Here is a 15,439-nt window from a genome sequence, read left to right on the forward strand (position 1 = left end):
CCAAATTTGTATTTTAAAAGTTCATTGAAAAACCACAGCAAAATTTTTATTATTTCATTTCAGTTACTGCTCTGAGAAGAACAGATTCAAAGGTTTTAGTTGCCTTTTTCCCCCAGCAGAAGTAATATCTGGTTCTTTCTCTGCTAACTACAGCACCAGAAGGAACTTTGCAGCAAGCTTTGGGCTGAAGATTCTCCAAGGAGCTCTTCCCTCCACCCAGCTGGATTTACACACACTTCAAACCAAGTCCAGGTTGGAATTCCAGTGCTGTGATGAAGCTTTTGGGATTCTGACATGAGAATATACAAAGAAATAAACTGCCTGCCTGAGCTGGCAACACTGAGAGCTTTACAGCTTCCATATTCAGTCCCTGCAGAAGATCCTGTGCACCTGGGAAGGCTGGGGCTGGGATTTGGGAAGCCTCCAAGAAAGCTCTTGTGCTTCTGCTTCTCTGCCTCCCCCATTTCAGTGCCCAGCCATGGCCAGACTATTGATTTCTGCAGTGACTGCAATCAGTCATAACGAGGAAACAAGAAAGAAACCATCCATCCTGACACAAACCCACATCAGATATTATCTGGGGCTCGCTGCTGATTTAATTTCTACTGACCCAGTCGTTTGGGTTGGCTGGAGTTTTGTGCCTGAGTAAGAGTTCACTTTGTGTCCAGCAGTAATCTTACTGTTATTACTGTGTTCATCATCTTCAAGCAGTCTAGAAACAGCAAGAAAACATTTTTAAAAAGTTATTTCTCTTGTTTTCACATCTCAAAGTTTGTTCTTTTTATTTTACCTTTATGGAATGATTTTACTAATAAGAGGAAGGTATCTAGTCATTTTCTAATCAAGTATCATGCTAACTAACTGCAATTTTTGCTGACTAATTCACATTTAATATTCTTTTCCTTTTCCCCCATGTGAAATCCTCCTCTCCACTTCATATTGAGCAGCAATAAACTTTACTGCTTAATCCTATGAAACCTAGATACATTCATTTTTCTGGATGAGCAGTATAAACTTTGAAATTATGTATTCCCAAGGCTTTCCACCACTGGCAGCCTTCCTATGAGCCAAAGAGGATGTGCTTAGATGGTCCTCCACCTTTCCTTTCTTTCTGTCCTCTGCCCTTTCCAGTTTTTGTGCCCGGATATCTCTCCGGTTGTTTCCTTTTAGCTCCACCGCACTTCAAATTTTTTGTGATGCTGTTCCCTTTGACCCTGGCTCCACAGCACAGAAAGATGCACACAGTGAAAGATCTATCAACAGTGGTGTGTATGTATATCAAAATCAATTTTTAGATAGATAAACAGAGGTATGGAGAGAGTGTGTAGCTGGATGCAGACCAAGCCCTGGAGAACGCACCCCCACAGGGAAATAAATCAGCTATTCCCACACCCAGTGGTCAGCGGCTGTTCCTGACACAAAATGTCAGGAACTTGGTCTCTTGTGGCCACGGGCTCTCACATTTCTGTGGGAAAAGCTTCCCTCCAGCTGCTCTTTTAGGACACTAATGTGAGATGATGACCAGACCAAAGATACTAATGGTTTTGTCATCTTTTGACAGCTTTGTCCCTGCCTATCACAGCAGGCCACGAGCTTGGCCCAGGGTATTTAAGAGACTGCCCTGAAGTCTGGGATGAAGGCAAAATGCTGGGCTGGTGGCTGCCTACCAAAAGTCCATCTGTGACTCAGTATCTCCCTGGGAAAAGCCTTTCTGTGAGCTCCCCAGGATGACTGTGCAGACCGCACGTGCCACGGGCCATTCTTCAGGAGCTCTCTGCACCACGAGCCAAAGCTCACCCAAGCAGAAGGCAGATGCTCTCCAAGGCAAGCATAAGGCTGTGGAATCAACTGCAAATCTTAGGAGAAAATTCACACCCACCCCCTCCAGATGCAGGATCCAAGCCTCAATTCTGCCTGCCTCAACTTCGGGACGCAGCAACCTACGCATTAAAAACCACAAAACAACTCGCTCTGCCTCAGAAGGGACTTCCACGACAGCAACACCAACCGAACAACAAAGCTATTAAAATAAAACACCCCATTGCTCACACTTCTCTTCCTGGGGAGAGATGACAGGATAGACTCCACATGATGGATGCCAGTCCTGCTGTTTAATGCACTCCAGGATGGTGCTCTCAGGTGAGAGGCATTAAAATAAACTAGAGCAGCAAGCAAGAAGCATCCCAGTCTGAAGTTTTCTGGCCCAGGGCTGCTGCTCATTAAAACTATGCAAAAATTGTCACTTCAACATAAACCTAAATGCAATTCAGCACTATTGAGTCAGTCTGGGAGTTTTTGTTTTGCTAAGCCTGACACTGGAGGGGAACCTTCAAGTGTTCCCAAGGATGAGCTGAGCTAGGGCTGCAGAAAGCCCCCAGCTGGGGAATTCTGCAGTGTCATCATGCAAACACTTTGTTTGCTCTTTGCTTCTTGTGCAAAAGACCTTGGCAGGTTCTTGCACTGTGAAGATTTTTGCCAACCATTCTGTCATTTTATTCCACTTCCCCAGTATGGCCCCAAGATCAATTTCTTTCTTTCCTAATGCAATCATTAGTAACAGAAGAATAACAAAGCATCCATCCCAGATCTCAAACCTGCAAACAGATCTGTTCTCTAGACTTCACCATTGATTCAATTCCTAGTGAACATTTCCAATCTTTACTGCTGAAAGTGTGGCTCTCATAGATGTCAGGAAAATATTTTCCATTTAGCATTTTAAAAGAGGTTGTGTATAAGAATTGATTTTCAGGTGTTAAGTTGTAACATTTAAACCAAATGTTTCTCTCTACCAAGTCCAAAGTGAAATTCTACTATCCAGTTAGAAAAATAGCCCAACACTATAGATTTTTATCTCTCAGTGTACTTATTTCTCATTGAAATGATATCTGCATTTATGATTGATTCCCAGCTGTGCTCCCTTTGACACCTTCAACCACATTTTCAAACAATCTTTTTTCTTGAGTAACCAACATTCATATGAAGTTTGTTATTTGCCATACAATTACTATAGCTCCACACACACTAGGAAGTAAGGGAGAAATTGTGGTTGAAAACACTGAATCAGGATTTAATGTCTTTGGAGACCTTTTCCCCATACAAAGGACTCATCCTCTTAGAGCATCACCTGCAACTGGGATTCTACAGATGCTTTTGCTTTGGCGTTTCTATGATTTTTAACCAGAGAGCAAGAAAAGTTAAAAACATAAAGCATGACACTCTTCTGCTGAAGAGCTAAAATAGCCTGAAGAAGAAATACCTACTCTTTAGCCACTGTTAATTAACTACCTAAAACATGGTATAAGTGTTCAGCTACTTTGTAACTATGCACAGGGGGGCTGAACTTCTAAGAACACGGTTCTGTGAAAGCAGAGGGTGATTGGAGCAGAAACATCAAGGACAGAGAAGTATCACACAAACAGGAGTTCTCTGCTTAGCAGGTCCAGAGGGAGCCGGGCGAGAAAACTAACAAGTAGGGGTATCAAAATGTGAGCAGATTCTTAAGCAGCTGTGGTGAGATATCCTATGAAATACCTCAGCAGCTAAAAGGAAGTGAGGACCAATCTCTGCACAGGGACCAAAGTTCACATGCTCTGAATCTCGCTGATGTGGATCCCTTTCAATATCACATCTTCTGACCAGATCACAGAATGGTTTGGATTGGAAGGAACTTACAGAAATGCAGTTCCAACCCAGCTGCCATGGGCAGGGACATCACCCCCCAGACCAGATGTCACAGCAGGACCTCCCATCTGGGACAAAAAGCTGGTTTTATCCCTGATTTTTATTTTTGATGGGCAGGACCAGCTGGATTCCCCATCATTTCACAGAAGCCTGGGTGTAGTTCTGCAAGGAGTGCTCTGGTTCAAGCACAAAGCATCAAGCCTGCTGAAAAGGCTGCTGAGTGACATCCTCTGGCCCAGGCCGGGCAGGAGGCAGGACTGGATGCTGATCATGGTGTAACCTCAGCTGGCTTTTACCATCTGGGGAGCTGCAAAGCAGAGCCTGAAAGAACCAGAGGTCCTGAACATCCTTGAGGTCTAATTGGATCTGTATCCAACCTCGCCTGGCAGCTGCGCATTCTGGAAAGGAATTGCCAGATCTAGAATAAAATGTGCTTCTCATGGCACCCTCCCAAAGGCCATTATTTGAAGGGCAGGGCCCCTGTAAATACAGACAAGCTCGTGGCTTGGTTTCCGACTCAGCCTACACCAGCCTGTTTTATAGAAACAGAGAGAGGCCACAGGATCCTAAGGTGCACTTCCATTGAATCCACCACAACCCCAGCCAGCCAAATGCTATTTAACATCACAGATTATGCAATTCCACTGGGATGCACTTAAAACAAGTCCCAGCTCACTTTCCCTAGAGGGATGCCATTTATCTGGGCTTACAGCTGTTGCATTCACAGGATAAGATTATGAAATAATCCTTTCAGGAGCAGTAGGAGATATGGGTGGCCAGAGCAATGGAGACCTGCTGCTGTCCTAGGAAAGGCTCTGGCTGTGAAGGGATTTGGGGAAACAAGCACCTGTCCTGCAGGACCTCTGCGGATTTCAACCTGCCTGCTGGAAAGGCTTGGCTTCTCCAAACCCTGGGAGTTGGGAAGGGAGTCCACTGCACAACCAAGCATTTCATGGGAATCAACAGGAAAATAAGCAGAGGAAGAATTTGAGGGGATCGTAATGCAGACTCAGTAGGGCAGAATTGGAGCCCCATGATGCTCCTCTGTAAATTCAACAGCTCCACAGAGTTGGTGCAGACCCTCACACCTATGCAGCCCATGAGCACACTGAGGAGTCCCAGCAGGTATGGAATTACTGCCTATTACTCATTCCTCCTTAGTAATAATATCAATTTAGCTGTTAGTTTTTGTTTTGACTCAGTGCTTAGGAATCAGCGGGGCGATAAAGCTATTTAAATGGAAATACTATTCAAATACACAATCACCTGATTGGAACACGAGCAGCTCCTGCTCCTGAACATTTCTCATATAATAGCTGTTTTTTCCCTCATTAAATGCAGAAATCTGATTAACATTTAGATCACACGTGCTTTACTTACAGCAATTAGGACCAGATACCAGAGTTTTGTTAAACTATGTAGGATTTTTGTGCTTTATCACGAAGGGGAGAACAAAGAAGCTCCATAGCACTACATCTGGTCCTTTCTACTGCTTCTGTTCTATGCACGCTCTCAAGGACAAGTGTTAAATTTAAAGAGAAGTCTTTAGGGACAAACTTAGTAAGGAAAAAATTGGACACTCTGATGAACTCAGCTTTGTAACATAGTACAGTGATTGCTAACACTATAATTCCATGCACTCCCTGGCAACGCCCAATTAAACAGTCCAAGGGGTTACGACAGCTAGAGATTAGGAAATAGCTGCTAAAATGACACGTACGAGGCCTGAAAATGAAAACCTTTTCTGTTCTGATCAAAAAATAATAGTAATCTGCAATTCATAAGGTTCAACTCAAGTTAGAAAGGAACGAATTTCAGTTGTTCAAAAAGCTTCAGAAATATAACTGAAGAGGTAATTTAGGATGTCCACTGCATTTTACTCAAGCTAGGTTGTCACATACTTCACAGGCTGTCATGTTGTTCAGAAAATGCAAAATGTGGAGCTCAGCCCTTTCAAGTAAGGAGCACAACCAGAATTAAACAGTAAAACAAAACAAATCAAACTCTGTCTGAAGAAGCCCCAAGTATATTAACATTTCCTGCAACATTCTGCTCTGACTGGTCCCAGAAGAGACTCAAGAAGTTTTAATGAAGCATTTTCCAAGATTAAACTCTACACAAACGAATAGGATGGAAATGTGTTTCCCAAGCAGACAGGCCCAGCTCTGCTGGTTTTGGGGCTATTCCCATTTTTCTGAGGTGTTCCACCCTAAACGTCATGGCAAACCTGACCTAATGGTTTGGACCTTCTGGACCACTAAAAATACAATTTGTGTCAAGCTCTTGCACTGCCCAGGCTGAAAGTTTCTCTCATCCCACTTCCATCTCATGCACTGCCCAAGCCCCCCACATCATCAGGAACCACAAAATGCCATTTTCTTCCTAAGGGAGGGACCTGGCATGTGTACACAGAGGGAAAAAAATCTCCTCTCCAACAACACACAAACCCAAGTTTAAAACAATGCAAATCCAGTTTCTCCCTTTATGGGTCACCTTTAATCTTTTATACAAGCACTAACTCAGGTCAAGGTTGAACCGACTTAAGGAAAGGACTTGGAGTCCTTTGGAAGAGCCTACGAGTACAATCTTGTGTTTGCATTTAATTAATCAGCTGAAGCTTTCAAATCTGTACTATTATCCCTTTAATAGAGAGGCCCCCTGAAGGCTTTAGCAGCGAGCCCACAGCTCCTGGGGCTCTCTGATTCCAACCACAGCCAGTCACAATTCCCAGATCCTGGGCAGCTCCGCGAGGCATTCCAACAAAAGAGCTCCAAATTTGGGAGACTAAATATTAATTGATGGTAAACAGAGTGAGAGTTAGTGGCAGTGATCAGCTTCCCCAGTTGCTTCCCGGGTAACGTTGTTGGTGGTTAATGAACTGTGTCTTTTCCTTTCTCTTTTATTTTTTTAATCCTGCAGATGTCCGGCGTGCAGGAGCTGTTCCTCAGACGGCTCCCAGATGAACAGCCTGGTGAATGTCTAACTTCCCACGCAGTCTGTATTCCTCAGACACTAATTAGTGATATTTCAGGAGCTGTAAATGATGGAAGAGTCTCTTATTTTTCCTCCCCTTTTGTTCAAGACATGTTAATAATCTAAACCAGGCTGCTCCTGCCATTGTTTCCCACCCCACTAACCAAAATGCCTCGAGGGTCAGACAGTGGCCTCTTGCTCAGGGGCGAGCTGCAGCTTCACTTCCTTAACAAGAAAGCGAAGAAAACCAGGAAGCATTTAGAAACACGTCAGAAAGATGCAGCCTTGTTGATTTATTTGTGCTCTTTGTCACCCACATCCCAAAGGAAGCAGCAGCTCCCAGCCCTGGTGACAAGTGCCAGTGAGTCACTGTGCTTTCCACTCTTACAGGTTCTGATTTACAAGGGAACCATAGCGTTCCCATCAGCATCTCTTTCGTCATGACCCAGCTGACACTGCCTAACAAGAGCAGAGATTACATTTTTTGGGTTTGTTTGTTTTGTTTGTTTGTAATGGCTACACTAACTCTGGGAGAAATTCTGGGTTGGTAAGACAGTAACATATCCTCTGCCACACCTGAAAATGTGTAGGTGATAAAACTTGAAGTGGAATACCTCTCTTGCTCTGCACCCAGTAGACTTGACAATAGTCACTGACAGAGAACGCCACCCCCTAAGGTAGGTGGAGGTGCTAATTTCCATCATCATTCCTATGTAAAATGTGTGTCTTGTTCCTAGTTTGCAAGAGGCTTGTGTTTTCTTGGGACCAGTGGCAAGATCAAGGTTCATTTCCCATGGATGAGTGGATACCCTCAGGAACAGGCCAGTCCTGTCAAGGACAAAGGGCTTCTGCTCCTCCTGCTGTTTCCAGTTCTGACTCCCCATCTGTCCTGCCCACAGACAGTGAGTGCTTCCCACAGCCTAAAGAATTAAATGTCACCAATTTGTAGCAGAGGGGAAGGAGCAAGACAACATTAATTGAGTTAAATTAGTTCACAGGCACTTTCCTAGCAAAGCACGTAGAGCTTTTGGACATCTTCATTTCAGAAAATGCTGCTCATTATTTTGGTGCTGCCACATGAAGCATCCTCTGGCTTTGGCAGGTCATCATCAGCACTTGCTCAGCCATTCCTGCATCCAAGGGTTTGGGCAGCCCTTTGGGAAGTTTTTTTCCCCCCCATTTGCCCAATCTCAAGTCCCTTTCCCCCACTCAACAACTGAGCTACTTAACACAAGGAAAAGGCCAAAGAAGAATTCCCTGCAGTCCTGCTACTCCCCATACTGGAAGGTACCATACAAATACCTACAAAATGTGTTTTTTCTGACCCTGTTTTACTTTACATTGCCCAATAAAGGTCCCCTCCTTCCCCCTCAAGAACCAGGGAATGACATGATTAGCAAATTGCTAAACACATTGGAGAAACTACCCCAAACAGCCTCTGAGAGCTGATCCCAACTGTTATTAAAGAGCCAAGGTGTGAAGTAGTGTCACAGAGCTGGCTAAATTTGGGATCCAGCTTCCCAAAGCACTGCATCACATCTGTGGGGTACCATGCACCCTCTGCCAAGCCCAGGAACTGAGGGGAACACAAGCTCCTCCAGAATAAGTCCTGGCATACAATTGTGTGAAATCAATATGCCCTTTGATAAATTTTCTGTAACAGCACATCTCATGATAAACAAATCAGTTCAGAGGAAGAGATGACTTTTTTTATTGCTAACATCTAACTTATCATTTAGTCTTTCCATAGACAGGATTAAAAATAAGAACACGTGCATTTATTTGGAGGTTTCCAAGAGAAAAAACAGCAGTTAAAAGATGGAAAAACACATGTTGGAGCTTTCTCACCTTGATACCTCCCTCTTCCATTCTGCCTGTCAAGAAACAAATGGTTTGACTATGGTTGCCTTATCCTCAAACAGAAGGAAAAAAAGGCACCTTCCTTTCCTGAAAGGGATCCAGGCTTGAGGTCAATTATCAGCAGAGACAAATCCTTCTGTCATTTTCATGAGTTAGAAAAATCAAAGCTACTTTGATACCTGGCTTGTCTCCACAGGCTTCTAACTCCTGGGAAAACTATCAACTAATCTGCCTGTGCTTTGTACTCCTCCCCTCATTAGCACTACAGATTAAGGACACAACCAGAGCACCTTCAGGAGAAAAGCCTGGAGCCTTCAGCATGTGCCCACCACGTGAAGAAATGTGGCTTCATTTCCCTGCTCTTCCCAAGAGGCCTCAAGCCTTCGTTCTCTCGATCACAGCATCTCCTGCAGTGGCTCCAGCTCTGCCTCTTCCAGCCAGGCCTTGGCAGAGGATGAAAAGTGAAACTGCCTCCAACCTCCAAGGAATAAATGTAAATAAGGAGCTCAGAGGAGGGATCAGGGTTGGGAATGCTGCAGGATGGGACAACATAGAACCAGCCTCAGGAGGTGTTTCTGGATGTAACACTCATCTCCACGTTTGTAAGGCATCAGTTCTCCCCAGACTAACGCCTCTACACCTAATTTTGGGCCCTAAATTCCTCTAAAACTTCCAAAAGCAATCATTAAAGACAGGTAATTTTTTTTTCTTAGCTTTTACTTCACAGGGCATCTTTGTTTGCTCTTTTCCTACTTCAAAAGCAAAAGCTTTCAACAAAACACAGCTTCCAGGGCTCAGTGCATTACAGAGCAAGGTCAGAGGTCTCCCTTTCAAAGCAAGCCTTTTACATTGGAAACACTGGGAATGTGCTCTGTGCCAGCAAGGAAGGAAAATAAGGTTGGCTGGAGGACCACTCATCCTAGATTTGTTTTCCTCCCACAAAGGCTCCTGCAATGCTGAGGCAATTTACTCACAGCCCTGTAAATGTCGACATGGATATTTGGGGTCACTGGACTTGGCTCTTTCACCTGAGATCAGATCCCTGCTGCTTTGGAATAAAGCAGCCCCTTCAGCCAGCACCAGGACACAAACCTGCCTGTGCAGCAAACTGTGCTGTCCCCATCACAGGGATTATCCCGTGAGATGGAGCAAGAGTGGCCACCACGCAGAACCCGGGACCACAGGCACATGCTTGCCCTTTTTGGCAGAGCTCCCATTGCTAATGAGGGAGTGACGTGTGTCACCTGCCTTAGGACACAGAATCATCATGGGATGCCCCGCTGGAACTTCCCATCTCTGCAGAAAAAGAGTGTATGGCACAGCAGAGAGGCTTGGGCACAAGGGTGACCAGAAAAACACAGCACTGCTATCAATCTCCAAAGTCCAGGAGCTGCACCCATGAACATCCACATGCTACACAGTTTCTTCAAAAGATATCTATAATACTTTACTGGTGTGCCAAAAATCCACCACTCCCTCTTCACTGATGACAAACATTGGTACAGTCATTTTTCAAGGGGGGTAGAATAAAATAATTTTTTTTAAAAGTAGCTAAGTCAACCCCAAAGAATTCCATCACATTAGCCCTTCACATAGCAAAGAAAAAGACACTGCTGCACTTTCCTCCAGGTGACAGCAAGCTAAGCAAGCACTGCTAACACTGAATAAAATTGTCCAGACATGCAGCCAAGTAGAAGTTGGGAGGAGGTAGGACTTTGTGGGGCAGAGCAGTTACAAAGCCTTGCCAGCAAAGTGCTTTAATGGGAGTTTCTATTTCCCTTAGGAAAGACCTAATCGTGTGATTGCCAAAAAAATATTTAAGGATTACTACCCAAAATAATTTCTTCTGCTACTGTGCCATATGTTTGTGGCTCTAATCAGGCTAAAAAAAAAAATAATTACATACTCTTCACTGTAAGAATCGCCAGTTGCAACTGAAATATTAAGCTGTCAGACACAATTCCCATTGCAGCCAGTGCCTGGCAATCTCCTGTTGGAGATGCTGCATCTCATCACAGCTCATGCATCGTGTGAGGCAGCTCCAGAACCACATTTTGCCCAGGTGAATTACCAAACACATCATACCCAAGTGTCAGGCTCACATTCCCACAGGAAATTCGATTTAGGTTTAGGGGTATATATATTCCTTATGGTTTAGTTCTCCACCCAAAACCAAGAGGAGCTGATTAAATGTTCAGAAAACCGCAGGCTGCTCCTAAGAGCCAGTTCTTTGGCAGTGAATTTTCCCCTGGTCCCCATGGCAGCTGCTCCTCACCCTCTAGGGCCAATGGGTGCAAACAGGCTCTGCACAGCCCAAACCCACTGCCAAAAACACAGGCACCACAGACAACTGTAGGATTGATTCAACTGCTGTAAGGAAAGCAAAACCCCTGCCCACGGCCTTTATTCTGGTCTAAAACCCTGTAGGTCTCAACTGCACCAAAAGGAGAGAACACAATCATTTATATATTTTGTCACCATTTATTATTTTGTTTTTGAAACTTCAGCACACCTTAAGAACTTAAGAAAACTGCAGGCAATGTCTCCAGGTCTAAATGGCAGCTGATTTGCAGAATGGCTGAAGAGTTCAGCCCAATGGACCTGGCTTTTCCCCCCTTCTCTGTTTTTCATGTGCTAATTCAAGAGCAAAAGCTTTATTTTCCTGCCTGTTTGTGCCTAGTTTGTGCTGCACTAACACAGCACAAAGTCCTTGCTCCTGACACTGCTGCTCAGGAGGGACATCAGAGCAAGTGGAGTAAGATTCCACAGCAGGCAGTAGAATGAGGGGAAACTGACATTTATTGAGATGATGTGGGCACAAATGTCAGTCTTCAGAAGAGAAATAACAGGTTCTTTTGCAGATGCAGGTGGAAAGCCACAATCCTGAGTGATGTGGCCTTGTGACCCTGCTTGAGCAGGGAGTCAGACTAGATCCCCTCCAGTGGTCCCTTCCAGCCTGAGCCATTTCTGTGACTGCCTGAATATGATTTCTATCAAGGTGATGGCATTTTCCCCAAAGAACACCATACATGTAATTTCCAATCCCACAAAGAGGTTTGGGCTTTTCTGTTGGTTGTTTTATTTTTCCTTAAGAAAGCACTCGGTAATGGTGATGTTATCTTTGCATAGAGAAACACAAAGATCTTGCATTCTTTTTCCAGCTGGATAATCTTTCAGGCCATCAATACCCACTAAAACATTTAAAACCATTTATATACTCTTAATGCTCTCTAAAAAGGAAACAGCCTTGAAAAGCTGAGTTACACGCCATAATTACTCTAATTCTCTGCATCTGGCATTTAGAAGAACCCAAATTAAACACCACAGAGCACCTGAAGTGCATCCATGGAGCAATGAAGGTGGAATTAACTCCAGATTAAATGGGACATCTTTGGAGATTGTCATACCACTACTCAATGTGCATAGATTACAACTATTTGTATTATTGCATGGATTATTCCTCTTAGGGCAAGGTAACTATTGTGAGAGTTTGCTTCAACACTTAATAACTTAACTTAGACTACTGAAATGCTCAAAATTGGAAAAACCTGGAGCTGAACACCATAAATATTGGAGAAGTTCTAGGCTGGATCAGCTCCAAACTGCAAATTGGAATTTAATCATTGATCTTCTGGCGAGTAAAGACTTTTCCTCCCTGCTGATAGAGCAAATGCAACCAGGAGAACACACACAGCCACTACTGCTCTGACCCACTGAACCTCTCCAGCATGGTGAGATTAGGAGCTGTTGTTAAATTCAAAGTGTGTGACTACGGGAAACTACAGAGAAATTTCTCTGGGGTCACTTTAGATGGGTTCCATCACACTGTAAAGGGTTTAGGAAAGAGCTGCTGTGCTCTTTTTCCTCAGTGCAATGCAGCCAGAGACCCAAACTTCCCACAAGGAGCAGATTTGAGATCTGAAGACAGCACATCCAAGGTGGGTCATGCCAGACCCACACATTGCCTCTGGTCAATTGATCTGTGTGGATGGATGCAGCAGCCTTCTCCCAATAATCCAGTGTCAGACGCCCAGAAATGAGAAGGATTTCTGCCTACAGAAGTCAGATTTACAGATTATTAGTTTAGCCCATGAGCTTAAAATTGAACTGGGCTGCTCTTGGTTCAAAGATGTGAACACCACTCATAGTGCAGCTGTATCATAACAGCTGGAAGAGCACAACTGCATCTAAGGAAGCAGGACAGTCTGTCTGAAGGATTTCACAGAATTTTTCTAGGTTGGAAGAGACCTTTAAGATCATCAAGTCCAACCCATGTTCTAACACCTCAACTAGATCATGGCACCAAGCGCCACATCCAGGGATGGTGACTCCACCACCTTCCTGGGCAGATGATTCCAGTATTTGACCACTCTTTCTGTGAAAAACTTCTTCCTTAAGTCTAGCCTGTATCTCCCTTGGCACAGCTTGAGACTTTGTCCTCTTGTTCTATCTGTTGTTGCTCGGAGAAAGAGACCGACCCCCAGCTCACCACAGCCACCCTTCAGGAAGTTGTAGAGAGCGATAAGGTCACCTCTGAGTCTCCTTTTCTCCAGGCTAAACAATCCCAGCTCCCTCAGTCGTTCCTCATACGGCTTGTGTTCCAAGCCCCTCACCAGCCTCATTGCTCTCCTTTGGACACGCTCAAGCATCGCAACATCCCTCCTAAACTGAGGGCCCAGAACTGGACACAGCACTCCAGGTGTGGCCTCACCAGTACCAAGTACAGGGGAAGAATGACCTCCTTGCTCCTGCTGGCCACACTATTCCACACAGGATGCACCTGATGTCTTTGAGCTGGCAAGAAAGACAGGCAGGATGCAGAGAAGATTGCACCTGCTGCCCATCACCCATCTAGGAAAGAGTTTGGGTGCTCAGGATCTGAGGCACGTGGCAAGGAAGCCACAAGCCACACAGATGTTTAGCAAAGGGCAATCCACTATCACCTTCATGGCATGCCCAGGGCTCTGCCTCCTTGTCATCTGTCAGGAGGGGACAGAGGTGAGAAGCTGAGCATGGGAATTCACCCTGCTCCAGCTTGGAGTTGTGCCATACTTGGCATCTGCTTCACCAAAAAGGAAAGGAATAATATAATACTGAGAACAGAAAGAATAATGTATCCCTGAGAGGACAAAGCCTCACTTGTGCACCTGGGAGAAGGCTGTGAGTCAGCTGAGTTGTGCTGAAGCCACGGAGCAGCCTGGTCACAGCAACCTGCAGCACACCCGAGTTCATCAGATTTGCAAATGTTATTGATCTATCTGCACGGTGCTTTATAAACAGTCACCCCACTCCCCACACAGGAACAGCCACAGCTAATATATTCTCAGAGGATAAATAGCTGAGAGAAACGATCTGGGGGATGAATTTACATTCAGCCACTACAGAAATCTCATTCTAAGAGGCTGGAGTGTAATTATAGCATTTCTTCTTGATTCCCTCTCCCTTTGCAGGTCCATAGCAATTGTGTGTGGCTAACTGAAGCCATTACAACAAACTGGTTAATTTTAATGAATATCTAAGACCACAGCACACATCAGTGTGAGGTCAGGACATAGAAAGGGCTCCAAGAGCTCAGGAGAACAACGTGGCTGCCCTCTGCCACACACTGCCTGGGCCTGTGGCCAAGAACAACACAAGCCAAAATGTGACTGCAGAGGTCTCCTGGTCCTTAGCTGGGTGTCAGATTATGTCAGCTGATTTAAATGTCACTCTGCTACACGTGCTTTAATTTATTGTTTGCTGTAAAGCACTGATGACAACATTTCTGGTGGAGGGAACATCATCCAACTCCCTTGCTCATCTGCTCCTTTTCCATCTCCTCAGTGAACAGCCACAGAGGTTTTTCCCTGCATCTTTTTATATTTCATTCTTTGTCTGTCCATAGGGTTATTTTGCTTTACCATAAATTGTGCAGGCTGCTTATCTGTCTGTGCTCTTAATCTATGGGATGGATCCCAAAGCATTTTAAGTTGCTTACCTCCTCAGCTCCAACTCTTTGTTTCCCAGTTCTGGATCACTATACATATATTATTTTTTATCCTGCTTCAAATTCCCCTTTCAAGGTTATTAACATAGGAAGATTTTACAATTCCTTCTGTTGTCTCTATGCCAATAATTTTAAATTGCTTCAAGTCTTCCGAGGGAAATCCTAATCTCTGGAGTACAGGTTAAAGACACCTGCCCTCCTCAGCTGCCCAGGGAGGATCACCCTCTAAATGCTACTGGGTCTAAAGATGCTTCACCAAACTCCCAACACATTTTGACTCCCTTCTAGCTACTGACAAAGATTCCTAAAAAGAATTCATTCAATACTGCATGTGATTTTGTCATTCTGAATGGATATTCAATTATCCCAACTCAAACCAGTTTCCCATATTACATTTTACTGAGGCTCTTAGGGGTTTTCATCAAGTCTCCCATTCCAAAGTCAGATTTAAAAGCAGATTTTTTTTCCTAGAGCCTGTTTATAAATGTTATTCCCTAAGGGCCTCTGAAAATTTATCAGTGCCTTCCCACACCTAAAACAATGCAGTTCTACAGTTTCCTCAATCCAAGTCATTTACATTCTTTCTATCTCTTAAAGTCTTCCAGTACAGATTTCAATACTTAAGGACTGGAATTTCTGGTGTGATTTCTCCCACTCCACCCTGCTTGCTTTCTTTCTTTTAAAAGCTCAGAAATTTACATCTGTTTCTCATGGCATACATCTCCCATTTCCCTGGCAACAAAGAGCCAAAGAATTATTGTTTTTTATTTAGGCACTAAGCAATCAAAGCAGTCCTACTCTGCAAAGAGTACACGCACATGTCTGTGTTGCATCCATGTAGTTACACAGTATTTCACTCTGGCCTTAGTTAGTAAATAACCTTTACAAGTTCTTGAAGCCCTGACATTTTACATTCAAGGATTTGACAAATGTCTTAAT

The 15,439-nt window shown here is 44.2% G+C and overlaps 1 protein-coding gene and 1 long non-coding RNA gene across 8 annotated transcripts in view; one reads left to right on the forward strand and one right to left on the reverse strand.

The window, feature by feature from the left end:
• Positions 1-15,439, reverse strand: part of DAB1 (DAB adaptor protein 1) — a 414,913-nt gene that overhangs the window by 233,028 nt on the left and 166,446 nt on the right. The window lies entirely within an intron of this gene.
• On the forward strand, positions 4,688-9,731 carry LOC137478803 (uncharacterized). Its single transcript, XR_011001801.1, has 3 exons — positions 4,688-4,806; positions 8,775-9,112; positions 9,228-9,731. It is a non-coding gene; the product is annotated as an uncharacterized lncRNA (long non-coding RNA).

Source organism: Anomalospiza imberbis, chromosome 9, assembly GCF_031753505.1.
Source record: "Anomalospiza imberbis isolate Cuckoo-Finch-1a 21T00152 chromosome 9, ASM3175350v1, whole genome shotgun sequence".
NCBI classification, from domain to species: domain Eukaryota; kingdom Metazoa; phylum Chordata; class Aves; order Passeriformes; family Viduidae; genus Anomalospiza; species Anomalospiza imberbis.